This window comes from Protopterus annectens, chromosome 1.part1 (genome assembly GCF_019279795.1).
Source record: "Protopterus annectens isolate FY-2018-M chromosome 1.part1, PAN1.0, whole genome shotgun sequence".
NCBI classification, from domain to species: Eukaryota; Metazoa; Chordata; order Ceratodontiformes; family Protopteridae; genus Protopterus; species Protopterus annectens.
This window is the reverse complement of record NC_056726.1, coordinates 1,945,569,745-1,945,590,551: the sequence shown is the minus strand read 5'-3', so window position 1 is coordinate 1,945,590,551 and position 20,807 is coordinate 1,945,569,745. Positions and strand designations below refer to the sequence as shown.

The 20,807-nt window shown below is 43.9% G+C and overlaps 1 protein-coding gene across 1 annotated transcript in view; it reads left to right on the top strand.

Moving 5' to 3' along the window:
• Positions 1–20,807, top strand: part of SUPT7L (SPT7 like, STAGA complex subunit gamma) — a 562,956-nt gene that overhangs the window by 421,272 nt on the left and 120,877 nt on the right. The window lies entirely within an intron of this gene.

Here is a 20,807-nt window from a genome sequence, read left to right as displayed (position 1 = left end):
CGTATAAGGGTGTATCCTGAAAGCGCTTACATTTTATATTCAAAAGTTCTATATTTTTACTACAGCCTGGTGGTCCGTGAAGTCTTTTTCACTGTTCTTTTGTAAGGTTTTGCTTACATGGACCTTTAGTGTCTCTATTTGCAATTTTTGTTTCTTCAACTATCCAAACTTGAGCATCATGATTATCATCATCAACCCCCTTTTTTCCATTTTCTTCATGGGCTTTGGGGTGTCATGTCAGCTGTCACTGTCTCTCTCGATTCAGTACCACACTCCTGCCTTCTTTGACACTCATGATTAAGTGTTGTAGATCTTCTCTCACACAATCCAGCCACCTCTTTGCTGGACACCCTTGTTTCCTCTTGGTTTCGTCCTGTCTGTCCCAAATCTTCACCAAATTGTCTTTTGCTTTTCTGCACATGAGCCTAAACCACCCTAATTTGTTATCTTTGATCTTTTCTGCAACTGGAGCTTCTGCTCTTATGTCCTTATTTCTTTGTCTATCCCATAGTGTCCATTCTACCACCTGCCTCAGGCACTTCATTTCCATCACCTGTAACTTCCTCGACTGCTCTGCTTTTAGTGCCCAAGTTTCACTGTTTTGTACAACTTACTTTTCAGCTTCTTTGGCATTCTTCTGTCCTACATTATACCTGACACTCTATGCCATTTGGCTGCAGCCCCTCTGATTCCATCTTTGATCACTTCATTCAGACTTCCCTTTTCCTCAACCACTCCTCCCAGGTACTTGAAGCTGTTAACATGTTCCACTACCTTCCCTTCTATCTCAGTTCTCAGCTTCTTCTGATTTTCCCCACTTGCTGCCAGTACCAATGTCTTGTCTGTACTCCGTTCCGTCCCATGTACCTTCAGTTTTGCATTCCACTCCCTTATCCTTTGCTAAAGTTCTTGCTCAGAGTCTGCCTGTAATGCCACATTGTCTCCGTACAGCAACTTTGTTGATCTGTCCCCTTCATCCTCTTTGCTATGAACACCAGTGGGCTCCGAGCTGAACCCTGATGCACAACCACTCCCACGGGGAACCCCTCTGTGATACAAACTACTGTTAGCGCTTGAGTCACTGGGTCCTTGTACATAACTTGCATTAATTCTAACAGTGTTTCTGGGATTTTGAACCACTGCAAGACTGCCCAAATCTGCTTTCTTGGGCCTTTGTCATATGCTTTCTTCAAGTCTAGGAATGCCCAGTTGGACTCTTTCTCCTTTCTAGCTTTTTCTCAACTGTCTTAACTCGCTGCATACATTGGGTCAGTTGTGCTGCATCCTGATCTGAATCTGAACTGCTCATCTCCCATTTTACTTTCTACTACTCTGCGTATCTGTTTATCAATTACTCTGTCCAGCCAGAACTTTCATGCGAAATGACACAGAGTTTGACACACCTGTATTGCCCCACAGTTGTGGATGTCCCCTTTGTTGTTCTACACTGGCATGAGTATGTTTGTTTATTCTCCTGTCATTGGGAATACGCCTTTCTTTCCACACTCTTATGAGAACTTTAAGGAGCCATTTCTCCCCATCTCAGCCAGCATCTTTATCATATCTGCTGTGACCTCATGTAAGCCTGCCGATTTCCCTGACTTCATTTTTCTTAGTGCTGTTCTTACTACTTGTTTCAGGGGCTCCTCTTCTTCTCTCATCGTAGGCTGTGTCTGGGGCAGTACAGCTTCTGTGGGGTTTTCTTCATTTAGAAGCAGCTGGAAGTACTCCTTCCATCTGCCTTTGAAGTTCTGTGGACTGATGAGCAGGTTGTTGCTGGCATCCCTTATGGAGGGTGTCTGACTATCTTCATTATCTTTCTGTCTTTGCCTTGCAGTCTGATATAGTTTCTTTGTGTCACCTACTTAATTGCTTTCCAGAAGCTGGTAGAGTGCCTCATATGCCCTGTTCTTTGCTGTTGCAACTCCTTTTTTGTAGCGTCTTTGTTGGCCAATTAGTATTCCTTCCTAGCTTGGTCCATCTTTTCTGTCTCCCACTTTTTCCTGCACTCTTTCTTTCTTTTGATTTCCTAGACTTCTGCATTCCTCCACCAGTTTTCCGTATCTACCTTATTTCCATACCTGGCTCTGCCACACGTCTGTTCTGTAGTCTTTACACATGCTGTTTTGAGGCACTGCCATTTTTCTTCAACTCCACCTATTTCCTCTTCTTCAGATGTTGGAGCCCTGAATAATTCCTTGTACTGTTGTGCTTTCTTTCCAGTCAACTTCCATGTCTTCAGCCTGGTCTCTACTGACCTTCTCTGGCCACTCTATTTCTGAATCATGTGTTGGCTACTATCAAATCATTTGTCAGATTGAAGTCTAGAATGGCCTGTAGGATAAATGCCACTGTAATCTGCAGCTTGCCATATTGTTAAACTGTTCTCTTCATTCAGAACTCTGTGCCCCACAATCAGTCTTCACCAACACCCAAATAGTTGTATTAGTATCTCCCAGCCACATGTATAGTTTTGTGACACTGCTTGCAACCATAATGTACTTCTAATACAAACCTTTTGGTAGCTGTATATAATTGTCTCTGAACCTGTTTAATATCCAATGTCTTAAATACAGTGTTGACATTCTCCGTCTAAGTTCCTTCTCTTACTTCAATTTATTTGAATTTCTAAGCACTAATCACAAAATATATTATCTGTTTGACAAACCAACTAGTATCCCTCTTGAAATGCTGAATATTTAACATCTGCTAAATGCATAAGTACCTTGTATACTGTAATAGTTATTTTTATTTCATATGAAGATATTCTGCAAATGTATGTATAATTGTTCAGGGTCATAGACAGGGCTTTATCCCTGTATGCCACTGGCCTGACTGAATATGTATGCGAGTTACAATCTTATGTAAATGATACCTTCCTTTTTTTGTGGATAAAGTTTCATGTGTTACTAGGCAGGAGGATATGTTTAGGCTAATACTTAATGTAAACAGTCTGTACATGAGCATTCACTCTAAACATTGATTGGAGGCTGAGTATTTTTGTAATTCATAATGGTTATCCACTGTACTTTTATCCACAAACAGGAACATTTTTCTCTTCATGCGTTTCATTCTTCACTCTAGCCTGCACAGTTTCAGATGGTCATAACAGTACTTCTTGGTCAAACAGGACCTGCAGCATGCACATACTAGGGTACAATGTCCACAGCCCTATTTACAACTCAGTTACAAGTTGCTGCTAAGAGATTTTGGACTGTCAGCTCTATAGTGATCAAGTGCTGGTCTAGTGATGCATCATGACACTTTTTGTTTTGTCTGTGTGTTAACCAAGTAGACTGGCTGGGCTGGTCCAAAGATCTTGTTTGAGCCATGATATGGACCATAGCTGCAAGACTGCAACATTAAGAAATGAGAGAACAAATGTAACTTAAAAGTGGAAAAACAAACTGTATATCGTATGAAAGGTAGAGCGTAACAAGACTGAAGACATTGCTGGTAGTGAAAACCCATAAATATTGTGCAAAAAAATAAAAAAATAGAATCTTGAAGGCAACATTACAAATGGTTTACCCCTTGTAACACTTCTTTAATCCCTATACCAGACCTGTTCAGTATCAACTGGTGAGCTGAGAGAGTGCTTTAAAGGGAAATGAACCAGGAATGGTCAAACCAAGAGACTGGTTCCACCATAAATCCTGCAGGGAGTACTCCCAGTTGGAATATCATGTCCTGAGAGTGTCTCCAAGTATGGGTTCAATGTAAGCCACCTGAGCAAAGCCAAAAAATTCTTCTTAATTTAGAGTAGTTCTGTGTACCCACTCATAATTTAGACTAGTTCTGTGTACCCACTCATGATCAATCCAGGTCATGAAGTCACACAGAAAAATCCACTTCGGATGTCAAAGTGCTCGTTCAACAAGGATGTTGAACTATTGTAGAAATGTCTTGTGACATTTGAGTGGACAATAAATCAAGAAAAATGTATCTTATATTATAGGTTCATAGGTTCATAGGTTCATACTAGGCTATCTGCCCGAGGGCATTTACAAGCCTAGCCCATCGTTTTGTGGCTTAGGCCACCCCTTTAGTATGGGGAACTATACCCATTATTTTTCTGTGCCTCTGTCGAGCAGTGACACTGAGGTAATCCCTGGGGTATATCTGCGATCTCCCATCCATTGGTCAAGATTTCTCTTGAACAAGGCCAGCGAGGTGCTCTGCCTCACATGTACCGGGATTTTGTTCCACAGCATAGGAGTCTTTGGGTGATGAATCTATCCCTCCAGCACGCCCTATTAATAGCCGTGTCAAGGTTTAAGTCTCCGCCCTTGTGGCTCTGATGGATCTAGATTTTTGAGGTGAAGCATATTCATCAAATCTGGGTTTGACATGGCCTTGTATGTTAGGCAAAGGTCACCTCTGAGCAAGCGTGTGCGACTGAATAGAGCTGGAGTTCTTTCAGTCGGGCAGCATAGGACAGATTTTTGAGACCCTTTATCCTTTTGGTGAGGAACTTTTGTGGCCTCTCCAGCTGCTGCAAGTGTCGGGTCAGATACATTCCGAATGGGGCATTGTACTCAATCATTGGTCTGATGAGTGATGAGTAAAGGGAGACTATGACCTCCCTTGATCTAGATGAGAATCCCTTCATGATAAGGTGGGCAATGTAGAAGGTCTTCCTAACTACTTTAGCTACATGGGTGTCGAATGACAGACTACTATCAACCTGGGTCCCCAGGTCCCTGATAACTTCTTCTGTGCTCAGTGGATTGCCACCTATTTGGTAGCTAGGGGTAACCTTGTTTTTCCCGAAGGGTATGACTATGCATTTTTGGCATTTAACTTTAGGCCGTGGCTCTGGCACCAGTTATCCGCTTCTGTGAGACCCTTCTGAAGGATATCTGTGTCAGATGTGTTTTCTACTATGGCCCAGTTTGCAGTCATCTGCAAACTTTGTCAGCCATAACCCTCCTGTGTTTGCTTGTACTTGGAAAAGTAGATGCCAAACAAGAGTGGGCCCAGGACTGAGCCCTGTGGGACACCACTTGTGACAGGCTTTGAGTCTGACATGGCGCCAGCAGCTCTGACCCTGTGGGTTCTGTCACTCAGCCAGTTTGCAACCCATCTTGTGATGTATGGGTTGACATTTAAGCTGATGAGTTTTTCAATGATACCCGAATGGGGTATTGTATCAAGGCCTTAGCCAGATCGAGGTAGGCTGTATGGACTGCCTTTCCTCATCAATGGCTTTGGTGACTGTTTCAAAAAGTCAACCAAGTTTAAAAGGCATGATCTGCCTTTGACAAAGCCAAACTGGGTTGGATCCAAAGTCTGCAAATTCCCTATGTCTTTATTTATGAGGTCCATTATGATCCTCTCCATGGCTTTGCAGATAAGGCTTGTCAAGCTAATGGGCCGGTAATTTCCAGGGTCGGTGGAGGCACCGCCTTTGTGAAGTGGTACCACAGTTGCAGTGCGCCACTCCTGGGTGCGTATCCAGAGGTAAGACTTTGATTAAACAGCTGTCCTAGCTGTGGGTTTAATTCCTCATTGAGTTCATGGAGCACACAGCCGGGGACACCATCAGGTCCCATGGATGCTGTGTTTTTGCTTTGGAGAGAGCAGTTCTCACTTGGGCGCTGGAGATGTTTGGGGGCTGCAATCGCTTTGGTATAGATATCTCTCCTTTGGGGAGGGGAGAAGTTTGCACTGAACCTGTCAGCCAGTATGTTGGCAATGTCTGTAGGATCAGTAATCTTCACATCATTTTGAACTAGCTCTGAGCATATCTGGGAGTTTCCTCCCAGGTTTCTAACATAGCTAAAGAAGGCCTTATGATTGTCTTTTGAGTCTTTAGCTATTTTTCTCTCGAAATTTGCTTTGGATGATTTTATGAGAGCTCTTAGTTTTTACTTATAGTGATCAAGGGTGTCTTACCTTTTAAGGATTTTGCTCTATCTTGTAGTAGCTTCCTCCTTTTGTTGTAGAGTTTGTTTATGGCTGGGGTCCACCAGACTGGATGCTTGCCTTTGGTACAAAGAGTCTTTGTTTTGCTTGGGATTGCCTTATCCATGCAGTCCTGCAGGTGCTGGTAGAAGGCATTTGTAAGTGATTCAGCGGCTTGAGTACTGTTTTCCGCCGGCTCGGGGCCTTAAAGGAGACCACACTAGTCTTTAGAAGTGTGAAGTCGGCTTTGAGAAGTTCTTTACTGTGGTCTTTTTATTTCAGGTGGGGTGGGATGAGGACCTCCAGCGAGATTAGTTTGTGGTCTGATCTCACCAGTGAGGGGTACACCTCCGGTGTTGAACATTGTGCTCCCATGTTCGTGATGATGAGATCAAGTATGTTATCTCCTCTTGTGGGGATGGTGACTAGTTGTTCCATGGCATTTGAGTTTATGAATTCCAGGAACTTTTGGGCTAGGGTGTTTGGGCTTGAGTAGTGTTCCCAGTCTATATTAGGGTAATTGAAGTCACCTAGTATGATGGTGTTTGGTGATACATTTATCCTCTAGTGTTTTCAGGAAGGCCATGTGAGGTTCCTGAGTTTGTGAGGGTGGCCTGTAACATGCTACAATTTGCAGAGCAGTCTTGCCTATGGTTAATTGCACCTGGATGGTCTCCGATGCATCGTGCGTTGCCACCAGTCTTGAGGTGTGGGTGTCCTTGATGAATATGGATACCCCCTCCTTTCTTGGTATTGTCCAGATTTTGGGGCCGGAACGCATGATATGAGGTAAAACCTGATAGCGCCGGGGTGCTCTCAGGAGCCTTGAACCAGGTTTCTGTCACAGCACAGACATCGATGTTCTCCATACTGAGAAGGGCCTCGAGTGCATGCATTTTGAGATTTAGACTTCTGGCATTGAGCAGCATTACCCTTAGTTTTTTTCCTTTTTTGTGTTCTAGGGTGGTATGTTTAGAATTTGAGCCTTGCCTAAAAAAGGCACTATGGGGGTGGCAAGAGCCTTTGCCAATATCCGGAATCCCAGGGGTGACAGGTGCAAGCCGTCCCTTGCGAAGCAGCGTGGCTTGTCCAGCATGTCATCCCAGGCAGACAGACACTGGATCCCCTTTGAATGACACCAGTGTTTAAGCCAATTGTTAAAGCTGATCATCTTATCTCTGTATTGTGGCATCATTCTTGGTGAAGGTAGGATACTGCTCAAGGTCCTGTGGTGTAGCGTAAAGGAGCATGTAATTCCAGCAACAGTCTGATCTTTTGTCTGGTATAATAACCGCTGTCCCCCTTACCTTCAGTATTACCTAGCCTAGTGCTACATATAACTGAGAACCCTTGTTGAATTGCAGCCACTAAATGGGATGCAATGTTCATGAACATATAGGACTATGTTGCAAACTCTGTTTACAAGCTACAAGTCTTATCCCTAGACCTTGGGTTAAACCGCTGAGCCGTAGAACCATAGAGAATTTAAAAAGGGCCTAGAGGAGAATAAGTCTCAGCTATATGAGTTCATAATGGGGACTCCGTTCCACAGTTGCTCCATTCACAGTGAAAACTCCCTATTCCAGCAGGAGTTTGTCCATGATGTATCTCTTTGCCTAGCTCTGAGAGTGTGCTCATCCAGATCATAGTAATGACATCTCTGGTATTAGTTAATCCCCATTCTGTGTCTATCGTTTTTTTTACCAAAAGTGAAAATGAAGATGGTAGCCACTAAGGCTTTTCATAGGGATATGTGTATACTGTAAAATAAAGAAAATGCAAAGCGCAACTTCCATTGGATAAATATAACTTGGCAGTAATAAATCAACTAATTAACCAGTTGCGGAGAAATCAAGGGAATGTTTCCAAGAAGTAGAATTTAGATATAGGCCCTATTAAAATATGAATGCTAGAGAGACTAACATACACAGGCAATGCAGAGTCTGTAGGAGTACTTTAATTATAAAATAACAAGAAACACAACACATGTACCTGAACAGTAAAAACAGACTGCTTAAATATACCGCAAACTGCTTAAATTCACCAGATCCGACAAAATAACATTAAGTGTTGCTGCTAAAAAAGCATATCACAGCAATGAGGCCAAGCACTGCCATCTCCATACACACAAACACTCACACACTTTGTATGCATTTTTGCTTACACTGTTGGACACACACACACACTTTGTATGCACTTTTGCTTACACTGTTGGATTTTTTTATTTGTTGTATTTCATTTTATTTATTTATGTATGTATGTTTCCTGGTTCATTTTGGTGTTTTCTAAGAGTTACGTTACAGATGTCCCTTTCATATTTGCTCCTGATGTAAAATATTAACAGGAACCTTGCAAAGGTGATGTGTAAGTATGGAGTACTGACATAATTCACACTTTTTTGCTGACATCTCACTATAGATGAAGCCTGTGTTGTGCGTTAATGTGCATTTTGTTGCCCAGGTAGTCTCCGTAGGTCTGTGGTCTCTATTCAGGGGAGACTAAAGGTTGTATTCTTACTAACTAGGGGAAACTTGGCCAGGGCACTGGGAAACTCCTATCTCTTTTTGATAGGTGCTGTGAGATCGTTTATATCCACTTGCACTACCACCAATTCAGGCAGATGGGACCTTGTTTTAACATCTCTTCTGAAAGGCAGCTCACTGCACCATATGCTGCATTGCACTTCCAGGGTTTTAAAATGAATCCAAGCTTGTACTGTTAGCTTTTCAACGCTTCTGTGGATCCCTAGTGATATCTGCATTGCTTACTGTACTTATTTCCTTGTTTCACTTAAAAGAAAGTTGCTGTTTGTCGTTTTTGCATTTAAGTTACCTGTAACACATTGCATTTAAGTTACCTGGCACTTGCTCACTAAAGCAATTATATAAGTCAACACTAAAAAATTAAAAGCACTACACCCTCACAAACTCCCCTTGAGTACCTTGTTCCCCATTGGCCCTTTTTTCAATTATAAAGGAATTCCCAATACTATTCTAGCATGTCCAAAGGTCCTTTGTCAATCTTCTCTCCGGTCCAGCTGGTGAATCTGGGATCTTGAGGCAATGTTACAACTGCCTCATGTACACAGACAACCCTCTCCTCCTCCCAACAAATTCCAACACATGTGAGAGATGCATCCATATAGCCAAACTGGAGGCTAAGCTCTCTCAACTCAGTACTGGCGTAACCAGTCAGGAGGAGAAGGAAACCACACTCACTACAATTCCAGTCTCACATAGACCTACCATGACAGCAAACCAAACACATAAACACACAAAAACATACTCGGAGGCTCTAAATAAAAATCTGCCTAAGCAGCAGAGACCTCCAAAGAGGACACCCAAGCAACCGCTGCCCCAAAACAAAACACGAGCAACACATAGCTCACAAAGCCAGTGTGCCGAACAGTCACAGCCCTTAAGGCTAAACAACACACCTGATACACTTGTAATAGTTGACTCTATCGTCAGGCACACTGACGTCCCGCTCACCAGGCTGAACAAGGAGAAGGTCACGGTGAGCTGCCTGTCGGGCGCTAGGATCCGCCACATAACACAAGCACTCAGGTCACTCCAAGGCAAGTACAAATATGACTCAGTCATTGTCCATGCTGGTGTGAATGACCTCAGACGTACCTCCCTGGACTAAATGAAAAGAGACTTAGAGGAGCTCTCTCAGCATGTGGCCCAGGCCGGTATGACCCTGAGCTTGAGTAGCATCTTACCCTCACCAAGAATGATGCCACAATATGAAGACAAGATGATCAATTTCAACAATTGGCTTAAGTATTGGTGTCATTCAAAGGGGATCCAATGCCTGTCAGCCTGGGATGACATGCTCGACAAGCCACAATGCTTCACTACGGACGGCTTGCACCTGTCACCCCTGGGCTTTCTGATATTGGCAAAGGCTCTTGCTACCCCCATAGTGCCTTTTTTAGGCAAGGCTCAAAAGACAAACCCACCTCCATAGGTATCACAAGGGATAAGAAACCGAGTAATGCTACTCAATGCCAGAAGTCTAAACCTCAAGATGCACGCACTCGAAACTCTCCTTAGCATGGAGAACATCAATATCTGTGCAGTAACAGAAACCTTGTTCAAGGCTCCCGAGAGCACTCCAGCACTACCAGGTTATACCTCATACCATGCTTTTCGGCCCCAAAACTTGGACCGACCCACAAAAGGAGGGGGAGTATCAATATTCGTCAAAGATATCCACACCTCCAGGTTGGTGGCACAGCACGAAGCATCAGAGACTATCCATGTGCAACTAACAGTGGGTAAAACTACCTTCCAGTTTATAGCCTGCTACAGACCACCCTCCCAAACCCAGGAACCCCACTCGGCCGTCCTGAGAATACTGGAAAATATGAAGGTCTCTCCAAACACCATTATATTGGGCGACTTCAACTACCCAAACATAGACTGGGAGCATTACTCTAGCTCCAACACCCTAGCCCAAAGGTTCCTAGAATTTATAAACTCAAGTGCTATGGAACAACTTGTTACCACTCCCACAAGAGGGGAAAACATACTGGACCTGATCATCACCAACATGGGGACTCTGTGCTCCATACCAGAAGTGTATCCCTCACTGGTAAGATCAGACCATAAACTAATCTCACTGGATATTCACATCCCGACCCCACCCTCTGCCCAGAAAACCACAGTGAAAAACTTCTCTAAAGCAAATTTCACACTCCTCAAAACCGAGGTGGAATCCTTCAAAGCCCCCAGGCCTGTGGAAAATACGGCCCAAACCGCAGAATCCTTTATTAAACGCATTCTATGAACACCTTCAGGAATGCATGGATCATGCAATCCCAAATAAAACCAAGACCCAATCCTCCAAAGGCAGACGTCCTGTCTGGTGGACCCTAGCCATAAACAAACTATACAATAGAAGGAGGAAGCTACTAAATGATAGAGCAAAATCCCAAAAAGGGAAGGCATCTCTGATCAGTACTAGCAAAAAACTACAGGCACTCATAAAATCGTCTAAGGCCAGCTTCGAGAGAAAAATTGCACAGGACACTAAGGATAATCACAAGGCTTTCTTTAGTTATGTTAGGAACCTGGGTGGTAATTCCCAGATATGCTCAGAATTAGTCCAAAATGACAAAATATACACCGAACCCACAGACATTGCCAACATCCTAGCTGACAGGTTCAGCGCAAACCCCCCCCCCACACACACACACACCAAAAGGGCAAATATCTATCCCAGCAGAGTGCTTGCCCCCCTGACATCTCAGATGATCAGGTAAGAGCCGCCCTTCTCCAAAGCAAAAAACACAGCATCAGTGGTACCAGACGGTGTCCAGGGCTGCGTCCTACATGAACTCCAAGAAGAGCTAAACCCAAACATAAAACTACTGTTCAATCTCAGCCTTACTACAGGATATGTACCCAAAGAGTGGCGTACAGCAACAGTGGTCCCTCTCCACAAAGGTGGTGCCTCAACGGATCCTGGAAACTATCGCCCCATAAGCCTGACTAGCTTGGTCTGCAAAGCTATGGAAAGGATCATCATGGACCTCATAAATAAAGATATTGGGGACCTACAGACACTGGATCCTACCCAGTTTGGCTTTGTTAAGGGCAGATCCTGCCTCTTAAACCTGGTTGATCTCTTTGAAACAGTCACCAAGGCCATTGACGAGGGGAAGGTGGTCCACACAGCCTGCCTGGACCTCGCAAAAGCCTTCGATACAATACCCCACTCGGGCATTATAGATAAGCTCACCAGCTTAAATATAAACCTCTATGTCACTAGATGGGTTGTAAACTGGCTCAAGGACAGAACCCACATGGTTAGAATTGCTGGAGCCATGTCAGAGTCCAAACCAGTTACAAGTGGCATCCCACAAGGCTCAGTCCTGGGACCTCTCTTGTTCGCTATATATTTCTTGGAGGTACAGGCCAACACGGAAGGACTGTGGCTGACCAAGTTCCCAGATGACTGCAAACTGGGCGCCATAATCGACTCTCCAGCCGACACAAGCATCCTCCAAAAGGGCCTCATAGAAACAGAAAACTGGTGCCAGAGCCATGGCCTCAAGCTAAATGCCAAAAAGTATATAGTCATCCCCTTTGGCAAAAACAAAGTGCCCACAAATTACCACATAGGTGGTAATCCATTAAGTACAGAAGAAGTAATTATGGACCTGGGGACCCAAGTTGATAGCAATCTCTCATTTGACAACCACGTGGCCAAAGTGGTTAGAAAAACATTTTATATAGCCCACCTAATCATGAAGGGATTCACATCTAGATCAGGGGAGGTCATCGTGCCTCTTTACTCATCCCTCATCAGGCCCATAATTGAGTACAATGCCCCTTTTGGGATGTACCTTACCAGATATCTGCAGAAACTGGAAAGACCCCAAAAGTACCTCACCAAGAGGATCAAAAGGCTCAAACAGATGCTATATGCTGCCCGGTTAAAGAAACTCCAGCTCTACTCAGTGGCATACCACCTGTTCAGAGGTGATCTGTGCCTGACGTATAAAGCCATGTCCAACCCGGAATTAATGGACATGCTGCACCTCAGAAAATCCAAATCCCATCGAGCTACGTGCTCGAGAGACTTGAACCTCAGCACTGAAATAAATAGGACATGCTGGAGGGACAGATTCATAACCCAGAGCCTCCCTTCACTCTGGAATAAAATCCCAGTCCAGGTTAGGCAGAGTCCCTCATTGACTCTCTTCAAGAGGAATCTTGTTGAGTGGATGGGAGATCGTAGGTTTACCCCCGGGTATCACTTCTGTGTCACTGTTAGACAGAGGCATAGTATACTAACCTCGAAAAAGGGCATAGCAAAATTAATTTAAAATGGGTGGCGAAAGCCAAACACATTCTGGCTATGCTTATAAATGCCCTAGGGCATATAGCCTAGTATGAACCTATGAATAGGACCCCCAATCCTCTGATCTTGCATTATAAAAGGTAAATGTGCTACATGTTGAGCCACTGGCAATCGTTTATTATAATTTTAGTGATTTGGTCTAGTTACAAACTTAACCTCATTTGTGGAGACTTGCTGACGAGACATCTGATGATATGTTGAGATGTTTAGCAATAAGTAAATAAATTGGTTACAGTTATTTCCTTATTTTGTTTCTCAGCAGTGTCTGTCTGTTTTTATATTGCTGCATATAGTCTGCAGTGTAAACAACATACTAGTAATTCATAATTGCTTCTAGTTGCTGCAGGCTTTGGATTTTTTTTCCCCACTGCTGCTCCAACCTTTTACAGATAAACATTTACTGTCTGTTTTAACAACGCAGTTGAATAGGCTTGACAGTCCGTCTAGTGTGCTTTCCTGTATGACTACAATAAAGGATGCATGTATCATAATTTATTCATCTTTCAGTGCATCTGATAAAATTATAACAGTGAGCTGTCTGTTGTTTTTGTATTAACTTTTTTTTTTTTAATTAAATTTGTCATGATAGTGCAGTGGGTGGTGAGAGTTTGATAGCTAGAAAGTGGGTATATTGAGATGAATGATAGACTTCGAAAGTAGACCAGTTTTTCTTTATGGCCAGACTCATAAAATGATACTATGGAGGCTTCAGACAGTGATTTTCATTCACTAGCAAATGTCAGTCATTTAATTATGCTATTCTCCAACACTACAGCTGCATGCATATTAATTTTTGCAGCACGGTGTTCTACCTGCAAGTCCTGTTTATCAGCAGATCTGCGACATATTCCAAAAATCTATTTATTTAAGTTCAGTTCACTGAACCTCTCCAATACACATTGAGTCAGCTAAATACAAATACCAAATGTTAGTTTTGCAAATGGATAAAACCTGCATCCCTGCATCCTTATGTGGAAGTTACTCCAGCACTTCTCTGTCTTAAATATTACAACTCCAAGGTCATACAACTATGGAGATTGGAAAAAAAAAACTTCTTCCTCACAGTTGTCTGTGTTTCTAATGTTGTGCAGCTTGAGGTTGGTCCTGTGGCAGGTACAGTGAGATAGGGGTGTATCCCTGGTATCTAGAAATGCTGCCCAATTGGTGTACAGTCCTTTAATTTTCTTAGTTATTTTCACAGAATTGTGATTCACTGAAACATGTTTCAGTCAAGGGCTGTAGATCTTTTGATAACATGTCTTTCCAAGTAGCAAGAATCATCTACTGTAATTTTCCTCACTAATTTAGGTAGGATATGTTGAGGCTTCAGTCTATCATGATGTCCTAGCAAGAGTTTTCAAGTCCAGGAAGGTATGAAGTTTATTTGCCAGCAAAGAAAAGCATAGTATACATTTTGTATCATAAAATTAAAATGAAGTACTTTGTATTTTAAGTAGGTTATCCCCAGATGTTTGTCATTTTGTCTATCTGGGTTATTGTTTTTTTTTTTTTCTTTTGCCTAAGAAGCTGCTTCAGAAGCTCTGGCTTCCTCCCAGACTTTCTTTCTGGCTACTAATTGGCCAGCACCAATCAGATGAGTAGCAGCCATAAGGAAGTGACTTCAGTACTTTCTTGCTGCATCACAGGAAGCAACTGAGAAGCTTTGTTTCTGGCAGATAAGTTCCCTTTGGCAGAACTCTTCCACACACACAATCCATTGCTGCTTTTAAGATTAGAGCATATTTTTTCTCATTTTTGACTAAAAGTGACATTCTTTCTTTATGAAACCCATTATTCATTTAAATATCTAGTTTCCTGACAGGAACTGCCTTACTAGCTTTAGAAGCTTATTTCTTTTCTTGGCATTTCTTGTTGTTAAACGTGTACTATTGCAAATTTTGAGTTTGGGTGTTCATATTTTACTTAGAGAGTGTTAAATTTTCATTCTTTCTCCATTATCTGTTTAGGCCCAGACCACGACGTCCCTCGCTGTCGGTTTTGTGCCTTGTTCAACACCCGAACAATTATTCGTCGGGCTATTTTTGTCTCTAAATTCTTTCGCTCTCATTCTCCGTATTCCAAAGTGGCGTTGGTAAGCCATCCAGCTACCTGCCTTCCGAAAAAAAGCAAAGATAAAGACACAGACAGACCGCATAGGTCCAAAACTGCCTAAGACGCTTCTGTTAAGCTAGTCGTCAGTCCACCGGTACTCGGTGAGGTGCTTTCGCAGACCGTTATCCACTTCTACAGATTCGCAGGCCTGTACTGAGACCCATTCGGAGTCCGGTATGCCGCAAGATGCTTCTTCGACTATGGAACCTGTGGATGTCTCTACCTTGGATGGATCTGGAGCTTCTGTGCAGGCATCGGCTTCTGAGGGTGTATTTAGACCTTCCGATGTTCGTATTAAACTGACTACTGTGTTAATGACTAAATCTACCGAATTTCTCAGGCCCAGAGTTCACACTACACCTAGGAAACCGACCATCAAAGCACATTCTCAAGCTCCCATTCCTCAGAAACAAATGCTTAGAATGGCTGAAGACCTTATTACTTTAATTAGGGGAAGCCAGCCTTCCCCCTCTAAAAGACAATTGATTTTCCTTCTGATTCTTCAGACAATGACTTTGATTACTCTAACCCCTGTGATTATCAGGACATACCCTTATCTACCTATGAGGACTGAGATGCAGAGGAGTCAATTCCCTCAGCCCCCCCCCCCCCCCCCAGGACCTTTCTTTCGGTGAAACCTTGCATACCCTAAGAGCATTTCCGCTGGGAATGCCAGGACTACCCACAGTCCAAAAAGAGACTCAGGGAATTTTTAGACTTGCCTCAGCATAGGTCTCTAGCTATTCCCCCTGTCCTGGATATTGTAGATGATGTCTTCATGGAATCCAGCCTTACCCCTGATACTTTAAATTGCTTCTGGAAAGCCTGACAGATACTACAGAGTACCTGACTCTCTCAAATTTCTCTATAAAAATCCCACTGCGGATTAGAGACCATTTCCCAGGGACCTAAAGGTATTAAGGCTTCTACAGCCAAAAACCCTACCCCTTCGGACAGGGATTCTAGGGCTCTAGACAGATGGGGTAAGAAGGTATATACCTCTACAACTGTTGCCATCAGGGCTTTAAATTGCCAGTTTCACATGTTGAAGCACCAGCAGCATATTATTGATCTAATTAAACAAAATATGTTGTTAATTCCAGATTGTACAGAAAATAAGGACTTACAAGACTTAATGCATTCTGCAAACCAAGTTGGTAAACATACTTTGCAGTGTGGTTTTGATGCCTTAGAAGCATCTTGCAGGGCTGCTGTCACTGAGTCTGTTCTGAAAAGCATGCTTGGCTGAAGAAACAAATCTTTCCAGACCATGTTAAGGCAAAATTACTTGATGCTCCATTAAACCAAGAATGTTTCTTTGGCTCTAAAGCAGAAGTAGTTCTTAACAAAATGGAAGAAAAAGCAAAATCCATGCAAACTGTTAAAGATTTCTTACAGGTACAGCCACCTAGATTCATTAGGCATTGGCCTTCAAAAAAAATTGGTCCTTTCCAATCCCTTCCAGACTTTCTCAGCCCAAACCCAGGGGCAACAGACCACAAAGACTACAGTCTCAGGGTATGCACATATCTAAACAATGGAGTGCCCCCTCCTCAAAAACTGGGAGTGGTAAGCCACCCCCTATGGAAAAAGTTCACAATGACTTGTCCTTAACCCTTCCCAGCCATGCCCAAGTACTTGCACCCCTAGGAGGAAAACCCGCCCTTCATGCAAAAAACTAGGAGTATATTATCCAGGACAGCTGGGTATTCAACATTGTATTCCAGGGATACAGATTCTATTTCCATTCTCTGCCAACCCCAAGCGGATTGCCAGACCTTCCTCCAAACCAGTGGACAGAGGCCCAAAAGCAAGTACCTTCTCTTCTCAGTATCAGGGCTATTCAACCTGTGCCAACATAGCAAAGGCGACAGGGTTTCTACTCCAGGCTGTTCTTGGTGCCCAGGAAAGAGAACTCTTGGCACCCTATTCTGGATCTGTCAACCCTAAACACCTTCCTGGTGGTACCAAAATTCAAAATGCTTACACTCCAGCAGCTCCTTCCTATGCTAGCCAAGGACTCCTGGCTAGTCACCCTAGACTTAAAAGAAGCTTATCTGCACATCCCCATAAGGGAATCTTGCAGGAAATATCTGTGTTTCAGGGCAGGCTCTATGCACTGTCTGTTCTCTGCACTTCCCTTTGGCTTATCTGCTGTGCCCAAGGTATTCACAGTATTCACAAAGTGCCTGGCTCCAGCCATTGCTTACTGCAGGCAGAGTAATATTCAAATGTACCCATACTTGGACGATTGCCTGATTCAGACGGGCAGTCAGGAATTGCTACTTCAACACCTGACTTTGTAAAGAGACTCCTAACTTCTCTGGGGCATACCATCAACAAAAATAAATCACATCTGGTACCCAGCCAAAAGATTGTATTCCTGGCAGCAAGCTTGAACACAATGTCCCAGATGGCATTCCTCACTCCAGAAAAGCAGGTTTATTTGACAACTTATTTCAAACTTCTGGCCACCCAAACCCAGCTATCTGCAAGAAAAATACTGCAAGCCCAAGGGTTCATGGCCTCATGTATTCTACTGATTCCATATGCAAGACTGCATATGAGGAAACTCCAGTGGTACTTAGTCTCTGGTGTCAACATTCCCAGGACCTGGAGGCAGTGATTCCTATCATTCCTTGCCTAAGGATAAAGTTCTTTTGGTGGGCAGAGGTTTGCAACCACAACAAGGGACTCCCTTTTGACAACAAACGCATCAGACTATGCATGCGGGGCTCACATGGCAGGCAAATGCATTCAAGGCAAATGGAGCCCCAGGACAAATTCACCTGCATATCAATCAAAAAGAAATGTTAGCTGTACAGAATGCACTGACAGCCTTCAAATACCTTATCCTGCCAGGACAACTCCTGATAAAGACAAAATGCCACAGTTATGTGGTACATAAACAAGCAGGGGGAACTCACTCCTACCCATTCTGCAGGTTAGCCATGACTCTGTGGAACACAGCCTTAAGCAACCAAATCCACCTGCAAGCTCAATTCCTGCCAGGCAAACAAAATTCACTGGCAGATAACAAGCAGAAATCTAATGGACCCACACGAGTGGAAACTGGAACCAAACTCATTCAAACTTCTAATACACAGGTGGGAGACACCAGAGGTGGACCTCTTTGCGTCCCCCCCTAAACCATCAACTAAACAAATTTTGCACCAGAATTCCCCACAGCCAAGCTTGGAAAGTGGATGCCCTTTCCTTCACATGGGAAAACCTCTCAATCTATGCCTTTGCCCCTCCTTCCAAAGGTACTCCTCAAGATCAAACAGGACAGGCCAAGGACAGTCCTTATTGCACCAGACTGGCCACTCCAGCACTGGTACTCACTTCTATGCAGTCTGACAGCAGTGCTACTCTGGCACCTACAGCAGACCCCCTCTCTGCTGTCGCAGCAGGAGGGACAGATTTTGCATCCTCAGCTACAAACCCTGAACCTGGCAGCCTGGCTTATTCTCTGAATACATCACCAGCAACCCTCAGCAAACAGGTGCTGGATGTTATCCTTAAGGCCAGGAGGCCCAGTACTAGGACATCTATTCAGAAAAGTGGAATAGATACTGTTCTTGGAGCCAATGTCAAGGGAAGGACACAACCGTGCCCTCCTTACCTCAAATCCCAGATTACCTAGCAGAGCTGCTCCACAAAGGCCTCTCCTGCTCATCAATTAAGATTCATGCCTCTGCCATCTCAGCTCATTACAGTACTGAGCCACCCCTCTTCTCTCTCCCTCTGATTAAACAGTTTCTAAGAGGAGCTAACAATTTAAGACCCCCCAAGGAGAGCTCCCACTCCTGCCTGGGATCTTAACTTTGTACTAGAGAAGCTCACCCCCCACCTTTTGAGCCTGCTGCTACAGCAGAGTTAAAATTCCTCTCTCGGAAAACAGCCTTACTGCTAGCCCATCACTTCAGCAAGAAGAGTGTCTGAGTTACAGGCTTTTATGTCTGTGGAACCCTTCATTACCTTCCATGTGGACAGGGTTTCCCTCAGGACTAACCCATCTTTTATGCCCAAGGTGGTATCCAGTGTGGCTTTAAACCAATCCATCCATTTGCCAACCTTTTTTCCTAATCCTTAGAATAAAGGGGAAAGGATCCTGCACTCCTTGGATGTGCACAGACAGCTCAGGTTCTACCTTGACAGGACTAAACCTTTCAGAAAATCTGACCAGCTGCTGGTCAGCTTTGCTATAGGGGCAGAGGGCAAGGCCATTTCGAAAAGAACCATTTCTAAATGGATAGCACACTGCATCCATTTCTGCTACATACACCATGGAAAACCTACCCCACAGGGGCCTCAGGCCTCATCCCACTAGGGCTACCTCCAACCTCCACAGTTTTTCTCAGGGGAGTCCCCACCAGGGACATCCTGGAAGCTGCAACCTGGAGTTCTGTACACACCTTCACCAAGCATTAGCACTTGCCTATCTTTTCCAAATACAGAGCTGGATTTGCCACAGCAGTCTTACAAGGCCTGCTAGCCAGCCCTACTACTTCTTGACTGCCTCCACCCTTCCTCAGCTTTTGGAATCAACCCAAGTGTGATCACTGCAACAGTGAAACACAAAGAACATAGTACAGTTGCGTACACTTAACATAAATGTAGATGTTTGAGTGTATTCACTGTTGCAGTCCTGGTTTCCCTCCCTCCAGCCCCCTATCTTTCTATACTTTCTACTTATCCTCTTTTTTGGCCATATCTTATGGAAATGGTAATTACTTTTTACTGGAGGTGTTCCACACCATTTGATTGCTTCCTATTTTGGGGGCTCCTGACATCTGGGGCAAGAAAAATTGATGTAATGGCGTTGGCTGCATGTTTTATACCCCTGATGACCTGACGTCATGGATGAGGCGATAGTATCCGACGCAGAAATCCCAAGACGCTGGTATTCGGTCGACTGAGGGATACCTGCAGGCAGATAACCCAAGTGTGATGACTGCAACGGTGAATAAATTCGAACATCTGCATTTATGGTAAGTGTACACAACTGTACTTTCTCCATCCTCAAGCCCCTTTAAGAATTTTATCTCCCGTAATGCAGCAGTTCCTCTTGTTACCTCAGATCTTCTTTCCATAGGTAGGTACTAGGCTATCGGCCCGAGGGCCTACATAAGCCTAGCCAACAAGGTTCCCTGGCTTACGCCACCCAGGAAAGTTATTTTCCTGTGCCACTGTCAAGCAGAGAGACAGAAGTGATCCCCGGGGTATATTTCCCATTTCCCATCCACTCCTCAAGATTTTTCTTGAAGAGTGCTAATGAAGAATTTTGCTTGACATAGATGGGTAGCCTGTTCCAGAGTATGGGAAGTCTCTGGGACAAGAATCTATCCCTCCAGCATGTTCTGTTTATTATGGTGACAAGGTTTAGGTCCCTAGAGCGTGTAGCTCGGAGGGATTGGGATTTCTTTAGGTGCAGCATGTCCAACAACTCTGGGTTTGACATAGCTTTATATGTTAGACAGAGATCACCTCGGAGTAGGCGATATGCTATGGAGTAAAGCTTCAATTTTTTGAGACTGTCAGTGTAGGGCATCTGTTTGAGGCCAATAATCCTCTTTGTGAGGTACTTCTGTGGCCTTTCTAGCTGCTGCTGCAGATGTCTTGTGAGGTACATTCCAAAAGGGGCATTGTACTCTATAATGGGTCTGAGTGTCGAGTAGAGGGGAACAATTACCTCTTTTTTTTTTCCTGGATGAGAAGCCTTTTATGCTGAGGTATGCCACGTAGAAGGACTTCCTGACTCCTGCGGCGATGTGACTATCAAAGGACAGGTTAGTGTCCACCTGGGTCCCAACGTCTCTTATCACGCATTCGATGTTAAGTAGACTGCTGTCTGTGTAGTAGTTCATGGGTACAGAATTTTTACCAAAGGGGGATGACAATGCACATTTTGG